Raw genomic sequence first — 5958 nt, 5'->3', positions numbered from 1 at the left:
AAATAACTGACCATGCTCAATTTTCCATAACTGTTCCGTTCGGCTGTGTAGTAAATATTGGAGACACAATAGAGGATCTGACATCCTCTTAATTACTTTACAGATAAAAAGACCATTTATTATCATTCCTGTTTATTTATCCTAGAAAGAAAGAAGGAACATGCACTCTCCCTCATACAAGTTATCTCAGCCAAAATTGATGAAGTCCTCTGCATCTACAAGCATTCACCCATCACTTTTTTTTATTGAACTCTTACCATTTGATGCAGCCAAAGTTATGGCTCTCAAGGAGAGAAACTAATATAGTGGACAAAGAAATATTTGTTATGAACTACTGAGCTAAACTAACAGCACTGCTTTATCAAATTTATATGAAGTGTATTGTGTCCAACACAAAAAGGAGCTTTTCAAGTGAGCTCTTTAAGGTACATTATGTTATTAAGTCTTTGCCAACAAGGATGTGGTTTCACCAATGGTGGGTACCTTTTTTAAAAATATACTATTGCCATCACAGGCCCCCTTGCCTAAAATTCACCAGCCTATAACAGTACAGAACACATTCATCCAGGTCGTGTAGTCAGAGATAAGGAAGAGACATTGCAGGAAACCGAGTTAAAAAGTAGGCCCAATGTAGGGGTGTGGGTCTCAGACTTGTAATGGAGTGCATGAGCTGATAAACAATTCCCCAATGGGGGGGGTATCTTTTTTAATAAATAAACTAGTGCCATCACAACCCCCTTGCCCAAAAGTCAGTGGCCTATAACACTACAGAGTACGTTAAACCTGGTGATCTAGTGGCAGGTAAGGAAGAGACATTGCAGGAAATCGAGTTAAGAAGTAGGCCCAATTTTGGTGTGTGGGTCTCTGAGACTTGTAATGGAGTGTATGGCCTGACAAGCATTTACCCATGGGGGCAAATTTGTTTTAAAACTTTTCATGGGCATCATAGACACCCTTGCCCAAAAATTGGACTTCCTGTAGCAGCACAGAAGACGTTAAGCCTGGTGATCTAGTGGTGGAGAATGAGGAGACAAAGATAAATCATAATGAAATAAAACAAATTCATAAAAATGTGAATCCACCGATGAAAGTAAATAACAAAAAGGGAGGGGCGAACACGGGTTCATAAATTTGAAGCCAGAATGTGTCCAACGGGCACAGGGCTATAAATAGAAATATAATATAAAAGTCTTTGAATTGTTTTCTATTGCAGAGGTATACACTACCTCACTAGAGAACTGTCCAGAGATAGGAAAAATATAAGCAAAAATGGGAATAATATACATACATCTCTTTTTTATGACATTTCCCCCTGTGGGAGTAATAATTGTTTTGGTTTCCAACTAGTAACAGGCATCCTAAAAACACCTTTGCACAAAAAAAATTGTGGATTTGGCATCACATAATCCATTCATCCTGGTGTTCTACTGGTTGTGGATGATGAGGATGAGGATAAGGAAGAGGATAGCAACAAACAAGCAAATCTGGAAGCGTATACCCATGTGTGGTTGTGAAGAGGTGCATGAGAACACATCTCCCCAAAAAAGAGAATGTATTAGAAGTTATGTTTCGCTTTTTTCACTTTGTGGTGTACAGAAGTCTTTCCCAATCCAGCCCTTATTCATTTTTATAAGAGTCAGCCTGTCAGCATTTTCAGTTGACACGCGGATGCGCTTATCTAATATATAATTGCCTAGAATACTACTTCCTGCAATTTGTGCCAACTTCCGTGGCTTTGTCCGGAGCTATTGTCCGGAGCTAATGTCCGTAGCTAATGTCCGTAGCTAATGACCGGAGATAAGTGACGTCACCAGTGTCCTACACCCAGGCAGAGCACAGGGGCCCCAGGCAGAGCACAGGGGCCCCAGGCAGAGCACAGGGGCCCCAGGCAGAGCACAGGGGCCCCAGGCAGCATATGGGGCCCCAGGCAGAGCACAGTGGCCCCAGGCAGAGCACACACCAAATCGGAGGCCGAGGAGCCCCGCCCACCAAATCGAAGGCCGAGGAGCCCCGCCCACCAAATCGGAGGCCGAGGGTCCCCGCCCACCAAATCGGAGGCCGAGGGTCCCCGCCCACCAAATCGGAGGCCGAGGGTCCCCGCCCACCAAATCGGAGGCCGAGGGTCCCCGCCCACCAAATCGGAGGCCGAGGGTCCCCGCCCACCAAATCGGAGGCCGAGGGTCCCCGCCCACCAAATCGGAGGCCGAGGGTCCCCGCCCACCAAATCGGAGGCCGAGGGTCCCCGCCCACCAAATCGGAGGATAAGGGGCCCCGCCCACCAAATCGGAGGCCGAGGAGCCCCACCCACCAAAGCGGAGGCAGAGGGACCCCGCCCACCAAATCAAAGGCCGTGGGGCCCCGCCAACCAAAGCGGAGGCCGAGGGTCCCCGCCCACCAAATCGGAGGCAGAGGGACCCCGCCCACCAAATCGGAGGCCGAGGGGCCCCGCCCACCAAAGCGGAGGTCGAGGGTCCCCGCCCACCAAAGCGGAGGTCGAGGGTCCCCGCCCACCAAATCGGAGGCCGAGGGTCCCCACCCACCAAATCGGAGGACGAGGGGCCCCACCAACCAAATCGGAGGCCGAGGAGCCCCGCCCACCAAAAGTAAGTGCGGCCCCAAAAGTAAGTGCGCCCCTGGGTGCAAAAGTAAGTGTGCCCCCGGGAGCAAAAGTAAGTGCGCCCCCGGGTGCCCCGCCCACCAAATCGAAGGCCGAGGGGCCCCGCACACCAAATTGGAGGCAGAGGGACCCCGCCCACCAAATCGGAGGCTGAGGGTCCCCGCCCACCAAAGCGGAGGCCGAGGGTCCCCACCCACCAAATCAGAGGACGAGGGGCCCCACCAACCAAAAGTAATTGCGGCCCCAAAAGTAAGTGCGCCCCCGGGTGCAAAAGTAAGTGCGCCCCCGGGTGCAAAAGTAAGTGTGCCCCCGGGTGCAAAAGTAAGTGCGCCCCCGGGTGCAAAAGTAAGTGCGCCCCCGGGTGCAAAAGTAAGTGCGCCCCCGGGTGCAAAAGTAAGCGCGCCCCCCAGTCCCGTGTGTGAAAAGTGCTGCTGTAAAGCTGGTAGCGCTGTTCAAGCACCATGTATTTCCTTCAGGAAATGCCCATCTAATATATAATTGCCTAGAATACTACTTCCTGCAATTTGTGCCAACTTCCGTGGCTTTGTCCGGAGTTAATGTCCGGAGATAAGTGACGTCACCAGTGTCCTACACCCAGGCAGAGCACAGGGGCCCCAGGCAGCCTATGGGGCCCCAGGCAGAGCACAGTGGTCCCAGGCAGAGCACAGCATATGGGGCCCCAGGCAGAGCACAGGGGCCCCAGGCAGAACATGGGGCCCCAGGCAGAGCACAGGGGCCCCAGGCAGCATATGGGGCCCCAGGCAGAGCACAGTGGCCCCAGGCAGAGCACACACCAAATCGGAGGCCGAGGAGCCCCGCCCACCAAATCGAAGGCCGAGGAGCCCCGCCCACCAAAGCGGAGGCCGAGGGGCCTGGCCCCGCCCACCAAAGCGGAGGCCGAGGGTCCCCGCCCACCAAAGCGGAGGCCGAGGGTCCCCGCCCACAAAATCGGAGGCCGAGGGTCCCCGCCCACAAAATCGGAGGCCGAGGGGCCCCGCCCACAAAATCGGAGGCCGAGGGGCCCCGCCCACCAAATCGGAGGCCGAGGGGCCCCGCCCACCAAATCGGAGGCCGAGGGGCCCCGCCCACCAAATCGGAGGCCGAGGGGCCCCGCCCACCAAATCGGAGGCCGAGGGGCCCCGCCCACCAAATCGGAGGCCGAGGGGCCCCGCCCACCAAATCGGAGGCCGAGGGGCCCCGCCCACCAAATCGGAGGATAAGGGGCCCCGCCCACCAAATCGGAGGCCGAGGAGCCCCACCCACCAAATCGAAGGCCGAGCGGCCCCGCCCACCAAAGCGGAGGCAGAGGGACCCCGCCCACCAAATCAAAGGCCGTGGGGCCCCGCCAACCAAAGCGGAGGCCGAGGGTCCCCGCCCACCAAATCAGAGGCAGAGGGACCCCGCCCACCAAATCGGAGGCCGAGGGGCCCCGCCCACCAAAGCGGAGGCCGAGGGTCCCCGCCCACCAAAGCGGAGGTCGAGGGTCCCCGCCCACCAAAGCGGAGGCCGAGGGTCCCCACCCACCAAATCAGAGGACGAGGGGCCCCACCAACCAAAAGTAATTGCGGCCCCAAAAGTAAGTGCGCCCCCGGGTGCAAAAGTAAGTGCGCCCCCGGGTGCAAAAGTAAGCGCGCCCCCGGGTGCAAAAGTAAGCGCGCCCCCCAGTCCCGTGTGTGAAAAGTGCTGCTGTAAAGCTGGTAGCGCTGTTCAAGCACCATGTATTTCCTTCAGGAAATGCCCATCTAATATATAATTGCCTAGAATACTACTTCCTGCAATTTGTGCCAACTTCCGTGGCTTTGTCCGGAGTTAATGTCCGGAGATAAGTGACGTCACCAGTGTCCTACACCCAGGCAGAGCACAGGGGCCCCAGGCAGCCTATGGGGCCCCAGGCAGAGCACAGTGGTCCCAGGCAGAGCACAGCATATGGGGCCCCAGGCAGAGCACAGGGGCCCCAGGCAGCATATGGGGCCCCAGGCAGAGCACAGTGGCCCCAGGCAGAGCACAGGGGCCCCAGGCAGAGCACAGGGGCCCCAGGCAGCATATGGGGCCCCAGACAGAGCACAGGGGCCCCAGGCAGAGCACAGGGGCCCCAGGCAGAACATGGGGCCCCAGGCAGAGCACAGGGGCCCCAGGCAGAGCACAGGGGCCCCAGGCAGCATATGGGGCCCCAGGCAGAGCACAGTGGCCCCAGGCAGAGCACAGGGGCCCCAGGCAACATATGGGGCCCCAGGCAGAGCACAGTGGTCCCAGGCAGCATATGGGGCCCCAGGCAGAGCACAGTGGCCCCAGGCAGAGCACAGGGGCCCCAGGCAGAACATGGGGCCCCAGGCAGAGCACAGGGGCCCCAGGCAGCATATGGGGCCCCAGGCAGAGCACAGGGGCCCCAGGCAGCATATGGGGCCCCAGGCAGAGCACAGCGATATTTTGGACCACTGTGCGGTGTTTCAGACCCCCTGTGTGATGTCTGGGGCCCTGTTCTTAAGTATATTAAAGATTAAAGTAACGTATATTAAAGTATATTATAGATCAAATTTGACACGTTTATGAGCACCATTGAGTGATATACTCAAGAATGACATAATTTTTCAACATTTTATGGTTTCAAACTGTAAACACTCAGAGTTTTTTTTACTTCAACCAGAAAACCTTAACGGTTCATGAAAAACTTGACTGTTCAGGATATGATAAAAGTCATAGTATTCTGAATCTTTAACTTATAAAGATACCTTTACATGGGGTGATTATTGGTTCCAGAGAGGCTTTCGGCCGATAATCGTACACATGGCTGGTGACAGGACAATACAATATAAACGTTCAAAGGTAAACACTGATAACATTAAAATCTAATATATAATTGCCTAGAATACTACTTCCGGCAATTTGTGCCAACTTCCGTGGCTTTGTCCGGAGATAATGTCCGGAGATAAGTGACGTCACCAGCGTCCTACACCCGCTCAGGGTGGACAAAGATATATGCCTTCGTGGTGCGCGGCACTTTTCTGATTGGTTGCCGCCTGCCGCGAGCGACCAATCAGAAATGTGCCGTACTGTCAAGAATTGTCAAGAGCTGGTGAGTGCAGCCATTTTTTGTTCTTTCTTACTATTATTTATTAATTGTATTATTCTTACATTTGAATAAATAAAGTATATATGGATTCTAGACTCCCGATTCTTTAGAATCGGGCTGCCATCTAGTCTGTTATAATTTCACCAGCGGCACTAAAAACCCGCTCTGACAGAACGCTAGCAGCAGGGCAGGCCAAGACCTCCAAGGCACAGAGAACCAGTTTATGCCACGTGTCCAGCTTGGATACCCAATAATTAAAAGGCACAGAGGA

Source organism: Ranitomeya variabilis, chromosome 1 (genome assembly GCF_051348905.1).
Source record: "Ranitomeya variabilis isolate aRanVar5 chromosome 1, aRanVar5.hap1, whole genome shotgun sequence".
In the NCBI taxonomy this organism is placed as follows: domain Eukaryota; kingdom Metazoa; phylum Chordata; class Amphibia; order Anura; family Dendrobatidae; genus Ranitomeya; species Ranitomeya variabilis.
Note: the sequence above shows the minus strand (reverse complement) of the source record.